The 18,738-nt window shown below is 50.6% G+C and overlaps 1 protein-coding gene across 9 annotated transcripts in view; it reads left to right on the forward strand.

Moving 5' to 3' along the window:
- Nucleotides 1–18,738, forward strand: part of FRMD4A (FERM domain containing 4A) — a 551,472-nt gene that overhangs the window by 479,543 nt on the left and 53,191 nt on the right. The window lies entirely within an intron of this gene.

Here is an 18,738-nt window from a genome sequence, read left to right on the forward strand (position 1 = left end):
GCGTGGCCCTGCTGCACGGCGGCGGCGAGGAGCACGCCCTGTCCAGCACGCCCTGTCCAGCGCGCTGCTGACGGCGGCCCCTGTCGGCGGCGCGTGCTCCACGCGTGGTCTGGGCGCAGGGCCCTCCACCTCGGCGGGTGCTGGGTGGCCGCCTCCCTCCTTCCATCGTGGATGTTCCCCTTGGAAACCGCGCTCTATGCACACTTGGGGGAAATCTCCACTTCGTGCACTCGGCCGTTCTTCGCATTTTGCAGCCTTCCCCGGCTCATTCATGGCGTAGGATCAAAGGGCCACCTCCGTTTGCATTCAGATCTCGGGGCACTGCTGAGTGGCCCTGGAAGGGTTCCCTGCCTGTGGGTGACAGGCCCTGGCCATGGGTCCTCAGCCTGCTGGGGGGCGGGGGGTGGGATGGGGGGGCTGAGGGGTAGGGGGTAGGATCTGCTATTTAAAAATAACTCTCCAAGAAAAAAAAACAAAAACAAAGGGAAAAAGCATAATGGCATTCTGTGCAAATTGAGATCCCATTCTGGAAGTGTCGATCCTAGACGTGTCTCTTCTCCAGCAGCAGAGGGAGGAGAACCCTCCCCCTTTGGGAGAAGGAGCCCAATCTCCCCTCCCAGGTGAGAATTGCAGTCCCAGCCTCAGTAGAGGCTGTTGAATGTGACATCCTCTCGAGCCACATGACCCCCGAGTGAGGGTCCCCCGGGGAAAGTCAGACTTCCAGGGAATCTCATCGAGGACTGACTTGAGTTCCCCTGCAGGGAGGATGCAGAGGCAGGGTCCCGGGTGCAGACCCGGGAGGCCAACACTTCCACGTGGGCGGTGTTGGCCGCAGGCTCCTGGTTGAGCCCATCGCTCCCCCTAACCGTAGCTGGTTTCTCCCCTCCCAACCCTTGCAAGTGACCCCTATTTGTAGCAGTATGGGGTTGCTGTACATATGGAATGAACTGCTTTCAAACAAACAACATAAAGCACTAAGCAAATGTAAGGCATCACCAATTGCAGGCAACACTTTTGAAAGCACCATCCATTTTCCTAGACTTCTCAGTTCACTAAAACTCTCAGAGTTGCTTGTGAGGACGTGAGGCTCTTCCCGCCTGGAAGCTCGTTCGCTTTTCGAGAGACAAGGTCCCTGCCCTCGCTGGGCTTACAGTCTAGGGGGGAAGGCAGCGAAATGATAACACTAGATGAATCTGTAACATCTAGCGTTGGGACATTAAATTCTATGAAGACAGTAAATGAGAGTAAGCAAGAGTGGCAGGGGTGGCGCATGGTGTCAGGAGTGGTCTCTCTGAGCAGGGGCCGTTCCAGTGACTGTCCCCCCCCACGTGTGGGACGTCAGGCTCCCTGGGAAGCAGTCCAAGATGGATTCGCGCACGCACGCAGCAGGGAGCGTACTGGGGCGTGCACTGGGATCAACACCAAAGGGGAAGGGGACGAAAGCAGGGCCAGGCGCAGGGAGGAGCTGAGCTGCGATGCAGTCCCAGCGAGGTGTCCCTCGACCTGGGACGCAGCGCTGGAGCAACCCTCTGAGCTGCTGCCATCGTCATTGAGGCTGGAGGTTGTACCTGATCCATTTGCATCAACCGATCGTTAAATCCAGGTGACCCCCAGGGAGGGGGGCGTGACCCTGGACTAGGTGGCTCCCCGTAGCTGAGAGTGTGACTCCAGGAGAGGGCACAGGTCCTTCAGTCTTGCCGGTCCATACAGCACAGCATCCTCCCTGCCCTGGTCCTCAAAGTGTGTTCCTTGGACCAACAGCGAGTTCATCACCCGGGCGCCTGTCAGACACCCCAGCTCGGGGTCCCCCAGCTGAGACTTACAGACTCAGAAGATGGGACCCAACAGGGTCTGTTTCCACAAACCCTCGAGGTGACTCAGATACATGCCATGAAGTTTAAGGACTGCTGCCTCTGCATACAGGCAGTTAACGAGGACCTTTATATGGGATTCTACTTTGTTGTTTTTGTTGTTGTAGAGACATTTTTAGCCTGAGTTAAATTCCTCCTTAGAGCGGTTACACCTTTAAAAAGGAAAAATGTTTTGGAAGTCAGTGAGCTCTACATCCACTCCAAGGCCTTAAGTAGAATTCTTCTCCTGACCAGAGAAGAATTTGCGTGCCATTAGCTCACCTCTTGTATAGTTTGAAAAGTCATGATCAACAAGTTATTTTTCTGTCTGTGCAGTGGGGACTGCAGGACACAGGATGGAGTCTGATTTTCTTCGTCTTGAATCAAGTTTTGCTTCTCAAAGCGTCTGCCATCCCCCAAGATAAAAGCGCCATTGGCCTTGACATAGCAAATGCCGTTACAGTCTCTCTTATCCTGAACGCAAGGGGCAGGATCGCCTGGAAGAGCAAACAACGTCTCTTTGTTAAGAGGATTAATTTTTTTCTTGGTCATCGGGTCTGGGAAGACAGGGTCCCTGGTTTCCCACAGGTTCCCAGGAAGGCCGTCCGAGCCTGGCCTGGGTGAGCCAGGCCTCCAAGGCCACCCGCTCGTGGCCTGCTGTGTTCTTGTTGGAGCTTGTGCTGGTGGCAGACGGTCACCTTTGAGCGAGGTAGATCTGTGAGCAGAAAAAAAAGTAAAAACGTTGCCCCGTCCAGGTGGGCGATTAGAAGCTTCTTAGAAGCTGTCGTGCGGGAGCCATTTCTCTGCAAAGGTATAAGGAGGAAAGAAATGTGATTGTCCCCAGGGAGGGGCGGGTCCAAATCTCTCCCAGGTGGCAGGATTAGAGGCATCTCTTGGAGCGGGTACAGTCAAGCTCTGAGGATCCCCCCCCCCAAATCGCCTCTGGAGTCAATCTCCAGGCCTGACAGTGTCCTTGGGTGCTACCTAACTGCCCCACCCCAGGCACCCTGCCATTATTTGCAAGGTGTCTGGCCCAGCAGTCAGGACACCTCTGTCTGGCTCCAGTTCTGCAAGACAAGTCACTTCCCTGGGCTTCAGTTTCCTCCCAACAAGGTAGTTGATACTCACGGCCGGGAATCTTTTTTTTTGAGACAGAGTCTCACTCTGTTGTCCGGCTAGAGTGCCATGATGTCAGCCTCAGCCTAGCTCACAGCAACCTCAAACTCCTGGGCTCAAGTGATCCTCCTGCCTCAGCCTCCTGAGTAGCTGGGACTACAGGCATGCGCCACCATGCCCAACTCATTCATATATATATATTCTTTTTTTTTTTTTTTTAGTTATCCAGCTAATTTCTTTCTCTCTATATATATATATTTTAGTAGAGACAGGGTCTCACTCTTGCTCAGGCTGGTCTCAAACTCCTGACCTTTAGAGATCCTCCTGCCTCGGCTTCCCAGAGTGCTAGGATTACAGGCGTGAGCCACCGCGCCCGGCCCGTGATCAGGAATCTTGACGCTGAGGGAATCTCAAAACTAGAAGCAGGAGGCGGCGGGATGGAACAAGAGGGCCAGCTTATTTTAAAGCCAGAAGTGGGGAGGAATGAATGAAAGGATGAAAGAAAGGGGCAACATTTTTCCAGAAGGAAGTGGTAGGCGGGGAAAATGCCAGTTTCGAAGCAGGTAACCCCCCTGTGTGTCTTTGTTCTCCGGTTCAGGCAAAGCTCAAGCTAGATCTAGTTCAATGACCAAAAAAGAGTTTTTCTCCCCCAACTCGTGTGTCTTTTGGGGAATACGGTCTCTCCCAGGACTCATCTGCTTCCCACACCAGTGCCTGGTCTCCTAGACATCTCGTCTACCCTGTCCCTGAATAATGCCCGTACCGGCACCAAGAAGGGCCACATAAACAGCCACGTTGATCGTGTGGATAGCAGAGGTCAAACACAACACTCAGTATTTCTGCCATGCAAATAAACACCCAGCCGGATGACACAGCAGCCCCCATGGGACTGACTAGCTCCTAAATAACTCTGCAGACACGCATTCCCGCATTTCCGCTACTCAGGGAGCCCCGTTGACCTGGGTTGCAATTTGAAGCAGCAAATCAAAACCAAATGCTGTTGCTGGATTCCAAACCGCTGCGCAGCAGCATCCAGCGGCCTCACGGGCTCCAAAAGCAACCGTGAACCAGTAGCAACTTAGGAACAGATCTGGTTTTTCTGGCTGAAAAACAAAAGCCTTTGATATTATAAGAATATTGAGGCCAGGCGCGGTGGCTCACGCCTGTGATCCTAGCTCTCTGGGAGGCTGAGGCGGGAGGATTGCTCAAGGTCAGGAGTTGCAAACCAGCCTGAGCAAGAGCGAGACCCCCGTCTCTACTAAAAATAGAAAGAAATTAATTGGCCAACTAAAATATATGTAGAAAAAAAAATGAGCCAGGCATGGTGGCACATGCCTGTAGTCCCAGCTACTTGGGAGGCTGAGGCAGGAGGATTGCTTGAGCCCAGGAGTTTGAGGTTGCTGTGAGCGAGGCTGATGCCACGGCACTCTAGCCCAGGCAACAGAGTGAGACTTTGTCTCAAAAAAAAAGAATATTGACTGCTAGGGACTCCGAGGCAAATCTCTTTTTGTCTCCCACTGTTTGTTTAAATGTGTCCCGGTACAAAGTCACGCCGCCACTTTTAGGGCAAAATGAGCTTTTATGAAGAAATTAGAAATCCAGTCCCTTATGGCAATCAAAGCTCCAAACTGGGTGTAAAGTTAAGTCACTCCCTTCTCCAGGGCATTTCCTCTAAAAATGCTCTTTCAGTTTCCATTCCCCATCAACCTTTTACACCCCACTTGTGGGGGAGAGGTTTCAGAGCCATCTAACCTGCAGATTTTTTAAAAATCTGATAAAATTCACACGACGTAAGATTTACCATCTTAACCGTTTTTCGGGGTACGGTCCAGGAGTGCGAAGCATATGCACACTCTTGTGCAACCGGTCTCCAGAACTGTTTCCATCTTGCAGAACTGAAACTCTACCCCTTCTACAATTACTCCCCACTTCCTCTCTTCCCAGCAGCCGGCAGCCACGATCCGACTTTCTGTTTCTATGCGTTTGACCGTGCACATAAGTGGAATCGAAGTTCTTTTGTCTTTGCTGACCACAGAGCATTAATAGCCAAACCAGGACACTTTTGAGAGTGAAAAGGGTCCTTGTTAATAATTGTCCCATGATGTCAGACAAACCAGGCCTGTTGCAGGCAAACAAAGGCACGTGGTTTATTTGGGGGGGGGGTTGTTTGTTTTGATTTTAATATTCTGTATTCTTTTATTTTTAATTTTTTTATTTCAGCCTATTATAGGGGTACAAATGTTTAGGGTACATTTATTGCCTTTGGCCCACCCGAGTCAGAGCTGCAAGCGTGTCCATCCCCCAGATGGTGCACACTGCACCCATTAGGTGTGAATATACCCATCCCCTCCTCCCCCTCCCACCTGCCCGACACTCAATGAATGTTATTCCTATATGCACACTTAGGTGTTGATCAGTTACTATGAATTTGATGGTGAGTACACGTGGTGGTTGTTTTTCCATTCTTGGGATACTTAGTAGAACGGGCTCCAGCTCCATCCAGGGTAATACAAGAGGTGCTAGATCACCATTGTTTCTTATAGCTGAGTAGAACTCCATGCTATACATATACAACATTTTATCAATCCACTTATATATTGGTGGGCACTTGGGTGGTTTCCACTTCTTTGCAGTTGTGAATGGTGCTGCTATAAACATTTGAGTGCAGATGTCTTTTTTTATAGAGTATCTTTTGTTCCTTTGGGTAGATGCAAAGGCACGTGTTGACCTGTCTAATCAGCATGGGGACCTTTCCCACCAGCATGGTAGCCCGCCTAACCAGCTTTTCGCCTCTCCTACAAGATGGTCTGCTCACAGCACTCTTTCGTGATGTTGTTCATTTTAAAGTTTCCACCAGGACTTCCATTTTACTGTCTCGCGGCTCTAGTTACACAGTGGCGAAGTTACCCACAGGAAGCATAATTCATAATGCAGTGGGTCAGGTCAGTGACTGGGGACCTTGACAGAGCCCTGGCCAGGGAAATAGTAGATCGCCCAACCAGCCAGTGGTTTCTAGCGTGTCCAACAGGTGTTTCTGATGGCCACGTGGGGTTTTGCAAGTCTCTTCCCCGGCCCCTGTAATCATTCTGGAAGGCGTGTGCTGACATCTAATAAACTCCGCAGAAATCCCTCTGCCCCCTGGAGTGTGCCCAGCCTCCTTGTAACGGGTGTTCCTGTTCTGGCCTTTTAACAAGAAAGCAAAGAGCCAAAGGGCCTCCAGACACCTCTGTCTCCAGGTCCTCACGTTGGACTGGAAACCCAACCCCAGTCCGACCTTTAATGAGCATTAGAAGTCACAGCTGAGTGAATTTCCTCTGCGCGCATGTGTGTATTTTTAGGCACGCACATGTGTATTTTTAAGTACATAATTGAGTTTATGTTTGAGGTTTGCAAACCCATTAAAAAAAACTGGTCCCTGGCCAGATGTCTCACTCGAGAGTCTGTGAGCCGTCTCGTGGTCACATTCCGGGGGGGCAGGACGGCACCCTGAGGTCCTGCTGGGGCCGCCCTGGTGCCGATGTGTTGGGGGAGGGGAGTCGTCATCTGTAGAGGCCCCCAGAGCAGATGTGAGAAGACCACCCTGGCGGGAGGGGACTCCTTTTGCAGGAAGGGTGTACTGAAGACTCTTTTGTCCCGGACTGTTGGCTCCTGTTAAGTTTTAACCAAAGACCGTCTCGCAGTCCATGATTAACCCAGACTAGGGCTGACCTTCAACACAGCAGAAAGCCACAGGGAGCACCTCCTGGTCACTCCCCATTTCTCCTCAATCCCCAAAACCCTACTCCCCGTCTCTGTGGGTTTGTGTGTTCTGAACAGTTCATACAAATGGCGCCCTGCAACGTGTGGCCATTTGTGTCTGGCGTCTTTTGCTTAACACCGTGTTTTCAAGGTGCCTGCGTGTTACACACGCATTATTAGCACTCTCTTCCTTGCTTAGGGACGAGTAATGCTCCGTTGTCCTTTGATGTGTTCCGAGGCGCTTTCTGCACTAACAGCAAACACACAATGGTGCCCTAGACTTTCGTTTTTAATCAACAGATTTCTGTTGACAACTCTGTATACTAGGCACCATCTTAAGCCCTGGGAATTGAAACAGTCAGATAGCCTCACATAGAGATTTGGCACTTTCTTGTAAATAATTTTTTTTTATTTTTTTATAATTTTATGTTTCTTTCTCCTAGAAATTATTTTCTCATGTGTTTTTTTTGGAGACAGAGTCTTACTCTGTTGCCTAGCTCACAGCAACCTCAAACTCCTGGGCTCAAGCGATCCTCCTGCCTCAGCCTCCCGAGTAGCTGGGACTACAGGCATGCGCCACCATGCCTGGCTAATATTTTCTGTATATATTTTTAGTTGTCTGGCTAACTTCTTTCTATTTTTTAGTAGAGATGGGGTCTCACTCTTGCCCAGGCTGGTCTCGAATTCCTGACCTTGAGCGATCCTCCGCCTCGGGCTCCCATAGTTCTAGGATTACAGGTGTGAGCCACCACCACGCCTGGCCCTATTTTCTCTTGTTTTAAAGGAAGACCTACAAGTTCTGATAAATACTTTGCTTTTGAGTTAACAGTCTTTAGGGCGCTTCCGGTGATGGTTAAGAAATGGAGCCTAGGCTGGGCGCGGTGGCTCATGCCTGTAATCCTAGCACTCTGGGAGGCCAAGGCGGGCGGATTGCTCAAGGTCAGGAGTTCGAAACCAGCCTGAGCAAGACCCCGTCTCTACTAAAAATAAAAAGAAACTAATTGACCAACTAAAAAATATATATAGAAAAAATTAGCCAGGCATGGTAGCGCATGCCTGTAGTCCCAGCTACTCGGGAGGCTGAGGCAGGAGGATCGCTTGAGCCCAGGAGTTGGAGGTTGCTGTGAGCTAGGCTGACGCCACGGCACTCACTCTAGCCTGGACAACAAAGTGAGACTCTGTCTCAAAAAAAAAAAAAAAGAAAGAAAGAAATGGAGCCTATATCCGTGCTATTTTAACTGTGCTACCTCTCTAAGCCCCCCTCTCCCGAGTGATGTTCTACCCCCTTCTCCTGTGTTTCCTTATGGGCATTTATTTTGCCACTCTCCGAAATGATTTATTTATCCCTTTACACATCCTGCTCATCTTTCCTGCTTTGGATGTGAGCTCTGCGGCCACAGAAGTCTGTGTCTGGTTGGTAGAATGTTATCAAAGCCAACAACGGCGACTAGAAAACAGGAGACACTCAACAAGCATCTCTTGAATGAATGAATACATGCATGCATGAATAAATATTGGCCATGGATGTAGGAGACATGAACTCTGCATGGGATGAGAGGTGCAGATGGGCACCCCAGAATGTTGTATCTGCCGTCTCCCCTCGTGTAGCTGCACAGCTCTGCCCTGGGTTTCTGTCCGACATTGACTCGATAGCACATCAGTGTGCCCTGACCACCTGTTAACAGTGGCAACCCCCGTCCTATCCTCCTTTCCTGCTTTCCGTTTGTCCTGGGAACCTGCTATCCTGTGACTTACTGCACTGGGTAGTTTTCCTATTCGTTTCTTATTTATCTGCCTACCTCTCCCCTCCCGAGAATGTACTAGGCTGTTTTAGTCACTGCTGGAGCCTCAGTGCCTAACACACTGCTGGACCCGTGGACTCAACACACACTTGTTGAATGGATAAAAGTAGCTAAAGTGAAATATCTAATAGCTTGCTGCGATGTGCTGCTGATTTTGAAGCCTTCTCCATGTGTCTGTGGATAGTGGCCTCATAGATTTAAGTATAAGTAGCGTCACTCGTACAAGGAAGGTTTTGCAAGAACGCCCTGTAAACAGCAAGACGAGAAGGGAGGAGGAAGGCACCATACTTTTTTACAGCTTTGATTTATTGATGGAAAAACAAAAACCATACAAAATTGCTCCCATCTGGGCTCTGCCTTGATTTTTCCTCTTTGTCTATCAGACACAAAGGAAACCTAAGAGCTCATCATAATCAGATATCAAGAGTGAATTGCTCAAGTGCTGCAGATTGTTGGACAGTTCTGGTTAATCTAGACTGCTTTCTTAGAAGCAGGAGGTGTGAGTTTGGGAAACCCTGCTTTCTTGAATTCTAATAACCTTCTCTTTGTCTTGGGCAATCTTAACATCTTGTTTCTGCTGAACCATCCAATACTTAAGAGCTCTGTGAGGTTGGCTTTTTCCCCCCCCCTTAATGAGCTTGATTCAAAGGGGAAACCCAGGCTGAATTGGCCTTCCAGAAAATGTAAACCTGTCTGACACTAAACCCCAGCATAGCCTAACATGCTCCGCCTAACTCTCCCTGGTGCCTCTGAACCAGCCCCTGCAGGTAGGGCAGAAGACTCTCCAGGAAGGGTCCCACCTGGCCCAGGCCACTCCTAACCAAGAGCCTCAAGCAGACCAAGGCAGTGTCTAGGCAAGATGAGTTGTGAAGATTCACCGCAGGCTGGGACTGGCATTCCGGTTGCAGACCATGAGCTGCTGGGACTGTAGACTTACCCAGCTCGCTGTGGAATAGTAGAGTTTAGTTCCAACAGCGCTGCCCAAATGACGCTGTGGCTCCTTGGTTGTGGCTCTTCCACTCTCCCTCTGTGGGCTGTCCCCACCTGCCACTTCCTTGTTGCCATGTCCCTTGTAGGTTAGAAATGTATTTTTAACAACAACAAAAAAAAAAGTGGATTCCATCAATGGAGTTTCTTCACCTTGTGGACGTAGCATGAATTTGAGCAAACACATGAGGGCCCAGATACCAGCTCCCACCATACGTTATCTGTGTGACCTTGAGAAAGTGACTTAACCTCTCTGAACTTCGGTTGCCACGATACCTACGCCATAAAGCTCTTCACTCACTCATTTTTTCAATCAACAAACTATGGTCAAGTGCCTAATACGCCCCCAGGCATTGTGCTGGGTGCCAGGAAAACACATTCAAAGAACTTAAGTGTGTTTGGGGCAGACATTTAAGTGAAAAAGACAATTATTATACAGCACAGGGGGATAATCGCTGTAGCAGAGGTGTATATAAGCATGTCTGGGAACACTAGCCCAGGCTGGGACTGGGAAGTTTGGGGGCTTGGGGACAGGCCTGGTGAAAAGAGAGTGGTTTAGGACAGGCTGCTGAGTAGGAGCCTCAGTGTCCCCCTCTGTCCCCACCTGTCCTCCTCCTCCTGACCTGCATTTCCCCAAGTTGACCTTCCAAGTTCAGAATTCCCTCTAGGGAAGAAAAGCCTAGCTCTGAGTAAGACCAACCCTCCTGGAAAGAGAGAAATTCTGGACTCGAAGGTCCTCACTTCTTTCAGGGAAGGAAACTCCCCGAACTGATATAGAACCAGGGCCCCGCTGCCAAGGAGGTGGCCCGGCCCCAGGCCCCTGCACGCCTCAGGTCCAGCCGAGGAGGCTCCGGCCCTCCAGGTGGAAAGTCGAGGCCGAAGCCGGGCAGGCCGCCACCTCTCCCCTTGCTGGCTGCAGCCACAACTGCGGAGCACCCGGCCACACCGCAAGCGTGTTCCTGCTCCCAGCTGCAGCAGCCCGACTTCAAGAGCAAGCCACAGACCCCTGGCCCGGTGCCCACGTGCCCGTCTTGCTGCCTGGCACCTTCTGCCCGGGGGAGCTGGCGCTCACACAGGAAGTGTCCGTGACAGGCGGTCTGCTCCCGCCTGGGACCCACCGGAACCACCGCCTGCCCGACTGCGACTTTGGACTCTGGGGCACTAGGGTGTTTTGCAGACAAGCTGCTGTCAAAGAATTATTCCTGAAGCCCTGGCTGCTTTGCTTTTTTACCCCCCTTCATGCACATAAGACTAGGGGACTTAAGAGAACTGTTATTTTTTTTTTTTTCCTTTTTGGTTGATAACGCAGGGTGTTAGTTAGCCGTGCATATCTGTGCTTCCCTGTGGAGCTGGTTGCCACCCCAGTCTCTTCCATCGCGTCCCCCTCTTCCCTGGAGTCCCACAGCCTCCACAAAGGGGATCGGGATGCTCCTGGGATGCCACCCCTCTGGACAGAGCCACCAGGCATAAGAGAACTGCCAACATCCCCCCAAAAATAGAAAAATACATGTTTTTCCCCAAAGTCTGCCCTCCAAAGTAGTCAAATCCGGATTTTTTAAAAAGATCGGAAACTTTACCACAATCCGAAAAGAGCTAAGTCTTTGCCAAAACAGGTGACATGGCCCACGACCATCCTCCCTCCCCATGTGCCAGGTGCTTCTCAGGTTCATTCATCCCCCCTTGGAAGCATCCCGCTGGGATAAGTCACGACAGGCACAACTGGGCTTGGCTATTTGTTTTGTTTTTTTTTTAAAGGAAAGATTGGAGCTGGGAGAGGTTCGGCCACACATCACGAGGCCACAGTGCTCAGGGCTGGAAAAACCAAGGTTAGACCCAGACGTTGGAGTCGCAGGGTCGTTGCAGCCATTCAGAGACGCTCGTCAAACCCCACAGGGGCACACGGCAGCGAGGAGGGAAGAAATGACAGCAGGAGGCAGAGGATGAGAAAAGGAAAACTCTGTAAAGTATTTGCATTCGCGAAATCTTTACAGCTCAGTCTTTCTGCGAGAGAAGCTGAAGCACACACCAGAAAAATAATAGCCAGGCCCTCTAGGAAGAAAAATAGAAGGAAATCAGGTCCGGTGGGGCAAAATAAAATTGCCTGTGTCTTGACAGGCTTGTTAAGCACTTGTTGGGCTCTTTCCCCCTTTGCTTCTAGCAGTGACTCTTAAGCCAAAGGAAGCTAAGAGGCTTCTGATGGGTTAAAAGGAGGCCGCCCATTAGAGGGTCGAGGCCCGGTGCTCTGGGCGCCTGTCACCAAAGTCACCAAATCGATTTAGAGCTTGTGTTGTCCGACAGCGAGGAGGACGGGGCTGTGGCCGGAGGAACATCTCGATTCCACCAGGGCTGGCTGCGCAGGAAAACGGGCCGTTGTCTTCCTTTGCTGGGTACCTGGACGTCTCTGAGGAACACAGATGCCAGGGAGCCCTCTTTCCATGCAAGTGACGGGGGACATCCTCAGACCCATTTGGAAAGCCAGTGCTCTGTGGTCATAGGTGGCATGTTTTGGAAGGCCTCACTGGTGGCCAACATAGCCCATTCTGCTCTGCGTAAGGCTGGGTCGTAGTCCTTTGCAGGGTGAGTGTTTTGAGATTAGAAGTCACAGCAGGAAAATGGTCACAACTGACCATTGGTCAGAATTGGCAGGGAAGTTGGCTGGGTGAGACCAGGAATGAACGAGCAAACGCCAGCGTGAACGGATGAGCGGGAACCCTGGGTTAGGCCAATGCTTGCATTATAAAAAAAAAAAAAAAAAAACCAGTGTAATCGAAAACATTTCTTTTTAAAATGCCGATGGCAACATGTTCGTCGTCTTGCAAAGAAGATTACACAAACCTGTACTTCGGGCTGATGTGTGTTCAGAGTTATTCAGAGCTTTTATTTTTCACACGAAGAATAATATTGGCATGTCCATGATGGAGCGGAATGGACAAAATCATAGCATTTCTTGAGGGTTAACTATGTACTTAAGCACCATCTGAAGCACTTTGTAGGTATTCATTCATTGATACAGCAGCCGTGAAGTATTACAATGAGAATTATTTCAAAGACGAAAACACTAAAACACAAAGAAATTAAACTGCCAAGGCTACACAGCCATGAAGTGGCAGGCAGTGTGACTCTTCTTGGGCACAATTCTGTATTGTCTCCCATGAGTAGGAAACATTTAAGTCAAGCTATTTTTAAATTCCGAAGTGTTGCAGTGTGACATTCTCTAGATTTACAATGCTGACCTTCAACCCAGGCACAGAATGCCTGTGGCATCCAGGAATGCCCACCCACCCCCTCGGATTTTTTTTTTTTTTTAATTTTTTTACGAGGAAGTCAAGAAGTAGAAAACCTTACAGAGTCGGGGCTGGGAATAGGGGGTAGTTCTTGACCTCCAAGCCAGGGTTCTTGCTCCTAAAAGTAATGAACCGAAGCCATCGGGAACCCACGACGGTCATGAATATTGATTATCTGAGACGGAAGCATGAGACCTATCTTAATGAGGCAGCACAGTGCCTCTATAAGAGTTTTAAAAGCCTGGGACCGAAACCAGAAATGATTTTAAATTCCATCATGGAGCTAATTGTAATACTAATGGCATGAACACGGGCTACTTTGTGTGTGTCTTGTCTTCCCAACTAGATTGTGAGCTCCTTACAAATACAGACATGGGTTCGGGCACTGCATCCTTCCTCTTGCCTGTTAGCTCTGGCTGGTAGAAAGGAGACACCCACTCCATGAATGGTTGGAAAAGGAATGCGGATTAGATGTTGCCTAAAACCCAAGGGCCACGCTCCTCTTGTATTTATGTGTAAAGTAAAATACATTAAATGCCTATGGAGCTAATTTAAAAAAAAAAAACAACCCTCTGGTATATGATTTCAACCCACTAAAAACGTCTATCTGCTTCTGTTGCCCTTTGGAACAGATTGTGCCCCGATAGCAGAACCTTACCAGAGCACCCCAAATAAACCCTCTGGGAGCACAAGCTGGGGGTTTTCTAGGGTGCTCTCACATGTGAAGCTCCATCTGGTTCGGGTTCAGCGACTCCCTTCTTTTGTGTAGACTCAGCCTTTTTTGTGTAGCAACTCTGGGCAGAAATGAAATAAGGAAGCGAGTTTTTTTTTTTTTTTTTAGTTTGTATGTTTCATTGTGAGCTTGGAGCGGATCCCTGGCCTTGAGTCCAATTCTTCTTATTAGAGACCCAGTATAAGGAGCCTGGAACAGTGTTGCTCCCCTTCATTGTCAGAGCTTTGTGGTGTGTTAGAAAGAGCCCAGGACCAGAAGTCACAAGTCCTGGGGCTCAGCATCACTTGTGTAACCTCTGCCAGTCCCTTAGCCTTGCTCCACTGCGGCTTGCTTTATCTGTGAAAGGAGGAGGTGGGCCAGATGGCCGCTGTGATTCTGTGTAATAGCCCCTGTGGAAGAAGCAGGAAGTTACTCATCGGGAGGTCATTAAGAGGCTGGGTGACTCAGCCTCAGGGACAGGAGGAGGACAAGAAGGTTCTCTGAAGCCCTGCTCGAGAATTAGAGCCGCTAGGCTGACCTTCCTCTCAAGCCTTTCTTTCCGCATCTTCCCGAGAGTTCACCCACCGCTGCACACTCTTGCAGCGCCCGCCAAACGCCGCTGGGGCGGAAGTCCAGCGGAGGCCAGGCGCCTTCCTCGGCCCTAGCCCGTAGCCGCACACAGGATGTGGGGACCGGCAGCCCCGCTCATAGAAACCGGGACCCAGGTCCCTGCTCATTAAATATTTATAGCGTGCCCTGTTGCACGCGGGGCCCACAGGCAGTGTTTATTAGCCACTCTCGTTGGCTCTCTGTCTGTGGATAAATGTTTTCCATCTCCTGTTTTATGCGTGAGGACAATGGGGCCCCGGAAAGGGGAAGCGGAGGACCCAGGATCACATTGGGAATCGCAGCGGCAGGTCTAAGCCAGAAACCGAGAATTCGCATCTAGAGTCAGCCAGAGCCCCAGCCGTGGGGACAGACACTACTGTCTCCATGAAACCACTTCCCGATGGTTTCCTCCAGGTTTTTTTCTGTGCAAGCCCAAGTCACCCCAGGCGCCATGAAGGGCACAGCTACGCCAGGTCCTGTGCAAAGGGCAGCTGCCTCTGTCCCCATCTCTGTCCCCACCGCCTTAGTATTCCTGCTTCCCAGCCCCCCACCCCCTCTGGGGTTTCTGTTCTTAATTGTGATCATTTTTGGATTTTAGTCCCTGAAGGAAAGCTACCGAATACTGAGGCATTGCTGTGCAGAAAACCAGAGGAAGCCAGGTCTCTAGGAAAAGAAAGAAGTGATACTTGTTACTTGATACTCTTGGGCGAGAAAGCAAAGCCATGGTGTAGGACTAAAAAGATTGGGTTTGATACTTTCCTTCCTACTTGTAGTCACGTTGTTGCTCATTGTAAAAATCATTCTGCTTGTAGAGTTAACCACCCATTAGTGAGTAAGAGCTGTTCCCACTAATTGGGGGGCCCCATGGGGAAAGCAACATAGTTAGAGGTTAGAGTCAGGGAACCAGCTGCCCTTGAATTCTATTTCTGGTTCCTTAGCCAACTTGCTGTGTGGCCTTAGGCGATTTTCCTTCATTTCTCTGGGTCTCCTTTCCCACAATAAGAAAAATCCTCACTCTTCTTGGGGGATGGGAAAAGATCAAAGAAATTTTGTTTGCAGAGTTTTGGTTTTTTTTAAAAAAAAGATGCCTAGACGAAGTGTATTAGAAAGGCCTTGATTTCATAGGTATTAATGAATACATTCTTTGGCTATTGATGGAACTACCTATTGTTGCTTTTAATCAGCTGCATAATTGGCTGTAGGAGTTACACAAATCCTAAGGGAGCCAGCCGGGTCATACTGATGCTCATTATGAGTGTCTGGTGTGTCTTTAATGTGGCCTTGCAGAGCATGTTGGTATCTTGATGTGGTGGCAGGTGGTGACGGCTGCACCGATAGCCAGTGCCCAAGCCAGGGGGGCTCCCCTGAAGTGGCACAGTCAGGGGCTGCCCCGAAACCAGCATGGTCGGAGCCCACCTTACCTTGTTTCCACGAGGTCGGCAGGTGAAGTGCATTCTGACTATTGTTCTGCTTGTTGTTTTCGCCGTGCCAGCCTGGGTGGGGTGTTTAGCAGGCAGGGCCTCCGAGCTGCGGGGTGCTGCAAGGGCCATGGGCAGAAACGCCCCAGACGCCATGAAGGGCACAGCTACCCCTGGTCCTATGCAAGGGGCAGCTGCCTCTGTCCCCACCGCCTTCATATTCCTGCTTCCCAGCTCCCCACCCCCTCTGGGGTTTCTGGATCCTTCTAATGTCCCAAGGCAACAATCCTATTCTGAAAAACAACCCATTCCTTCACCGCTCCTTCCTAGGATTGCATTTGCAAAATGAAAATAAAATAGGAAATTCATGCTTAAAGCAGACATCAAAGGGAATCCACTGTTCTGCGCCCTGTTATAAAAATCTCTACTGACAGTGGCTCATCCTAGAGAGACGCCAGGGAGCCGGGACTGCAGGGCCGCCACTCGGGGCAGAGGCTGGGGCGGGGCCCGCCGCTGACTGCAGGTGGTTCGGTCCGGGTGCTCTGGCAGACTCGCGGCTTTCCACGCCCAGCAGCATGAGGGAGCACTTAAAGGCTTCGTGTGTGTTTTATTTTGCATGGAAAGGAGGGAAGTGGAGCTGCCAGGGAACCGAGTCCTCCGAGCATCCTGCGCTGGGGCTCTCCGTCAGCCGGGGACGGCACCGCTGGAGTGTTCTCGAGCAGCTCACACCTGGCTTTGCTTTCTTTCCTCCTTTCGGAGAGCTGGAGACCCTCCCCGGGTCTGCCCGTCTAACCCCACGGGCTGCCGAGCCCAGGACGGAGCCAGCTGCACGCCGTGTGAACCCCAGAGCAAACTGGAAATGTGGGTGCCTGGGTCAAGACGTAAGAATGTCCAGATGGCAACAGCAGAGCACGAAACCCAGCCTGCGCTGTTTCTGAGAAGGGTCACACGCCCGCAAGGCTGGTCTCGCCCAAGGTCCCACTTTGCCTGGGCAAGGGACCCCCGCAGGGTCCAGCCATCTCCCATCCACCTCCCTTGCTTGAGAGGAAAGGGAGTGGGAGAATAAGTCTTAAAGATTTCCAGCACACACATAATCTAATTTCATTTTATTTTTTAGCCCCAAAGCAGGGCTTGAGGTAGGACATCTAAGAAAAGAATCATTCTGGTTGTTGTGGAGTTATTCTCTTTTATTTGCCTGGATTTGGGAGAAGTAAGAACAACTAGGAGTCTCGGTAAGATCTGAGTTCACTCGCTCTGTGCCAATACTGTGCTAAGGATCTGTTGCTGCCAAGATCTACCTTAGAGGGGGCATTGTGGCCATTTAACAGATGGGAAAACTGAGGCTAGGGGCAGTGCTGTAACTTGCCTTAGGTCCGGCAACCTGGAAGTAGGGGAGCCTAGATTCGAATAGATGCGGCCGGACTGCAGAGCCTGCGTGTCTGCCCACTTTGCTGTGTTTACCACCCGGAGTTCGTGAGGCCAATATCACGGCATGTGTTAGTTCTGGTGTTTTTGTGGCTGCGTTCTAAGTTCAGGTGGAATGTCTATAAATACCTAACAGCTGGGGACCAGAGAGGAACTTTGGGTGCTTTCACTAGCGATTTATCGTGGCCGAGCATCACATAGGAACATGGGACCCAGACCTGTGTATCTGAGTAACAAAGGCTCTATCAGCCTTGAATCTGTGACCAGAGACCAAGTTGTCTGAGCCAGCATAGAGCTTTGTCCATTTCATTTCCTTGAAATGTCTCTCCACCCACTTGGATTTGACCCTTAAAAGAGAAATAATAGTTTCCTTGGGCTTCAGAGCAAAATGCACTCTGAGCTGGGAACAAAAGAGGTAGCTCTATAATAAGAGAAAATAGATGAGCCAGGCATGGTGGCTCACGCCTGTAATCCTAGCACTCTGGGAGGCCGAGGTGGGAGGATCACTTGAAGCCAGGAGTTGGAGACCAGCCTGAGCAAGAGCGAGACCCTGTCTCTACAAAATATAGAAAAATTCGCCTGACATGGTGGCATGCACCTGTAGTCTCAGCTTCTTGGAGGCTGAGGCAGGAGGATCGCTTGAGCCCAGGACTTGGAGGCTGCAGTGAGCTGTGATAACACCACTGCACTGTAGCCTGCGTGACAGAGCAAGACCCTGTCTCAAAAAAGAAAAAAAAAAAAAAAGAGTGAGAATAGATATCCTCCTTCCTAATATTTACACAGACAAAATAATTTTCAAATTCTGGCGAGGAGATTGTGAAGATAAAAGAATGCAGCCAGTCTGGAAATAGTATTTATTCCAGCCCAGTTTGACCTGGGGAATTGGTGCCGTTGGTCAGCCACTGGCTGGCAGTGTCCTGGCGTGGAGGGCGGGGTTGGGTGGACACAGCGAAGTGGCCGTGGCATTGTTAGAGGGGGAGGAAACATGAGCAGGTCAGAGAAACACAGGAGCCTCAGGTCTGAGGTCCCTAGATCTGCAACGAGACTCCCCAAAAACCAGATGCCTCAACTCTGTCTGTGGGCAGAAAAAGGGCAGGACCCCGGGGAAGAATCAGCCCTTCCCAGGAGGAAAGACAAGAGCAAGGTCCCTGCTTTACCCTTGCAGCAAAATAAACTCCAAGTCTATGGGAAGGGGACGCAATACCCATCCAGTATAAAGACAAGTGCTGTGCGTGTAACTTGAACCTCTTGTGGCATGTCCCAGAGGGTCAAAGTAACTTTCCTTCTCATCCGATGGAAGGAGCTCTGTTCCTGGAGCAATCAGCTGGAGCCCTGATTACTTGCAAGCATCACAGGCAGCTTCTTAGTTGCGGGGCTCACTGGTGATGGAGGGTGACCTCCAAGGAGGGCCCCCCATTCCTCGTCTCACCCTCCCCCCGGCCAAGCCCCAGGGAGCCTCTGGCCACAGTGTCCTTCCGGTGGCAGCAGAACTCTTGGTGGTTGTTTTTGTGTGCGTGTGTGTGTGTGTGTGTGTGTGTGTGTGTGTGTGCGCGCTGCAGCAAGAAGAATGGGCTCTGACAGGCTCGCACTGTTATCCTGAGCCGGCCTGCCCAAGAAATACGGTTCCAGCAGCCTCCGCCCTCTGCGAGGCTCTCGCACATTAGTGGGCAGGAAGTGGAGTCCCGAAGGGAGGCTGGGAATTTGAACGCCTTCCCATTTCAGCACTTGCAGGGAGGAAGCCGGCTCCGCTCTGCAGGCGGACGCCTCCTGCTCCCTCCTGAGAGCCTTTCTCTCCCC

Source organism: Microcebus murinus, chromosome 25 (assembly GCF_040939455.1).
Source record: "Microcebus murinus isolate Inina chromosome 25, M.murinus_Inina_mat1.0, whole genome shotgun sequence".
In the NCBI taxonomy this organism is placed as follows: domain Eukaryota; kingdom Metazoa; phylum Chordata; class Mammalia; order Primates; family Cheirogaleidae; genus Microcebus; species Microcebus murinus.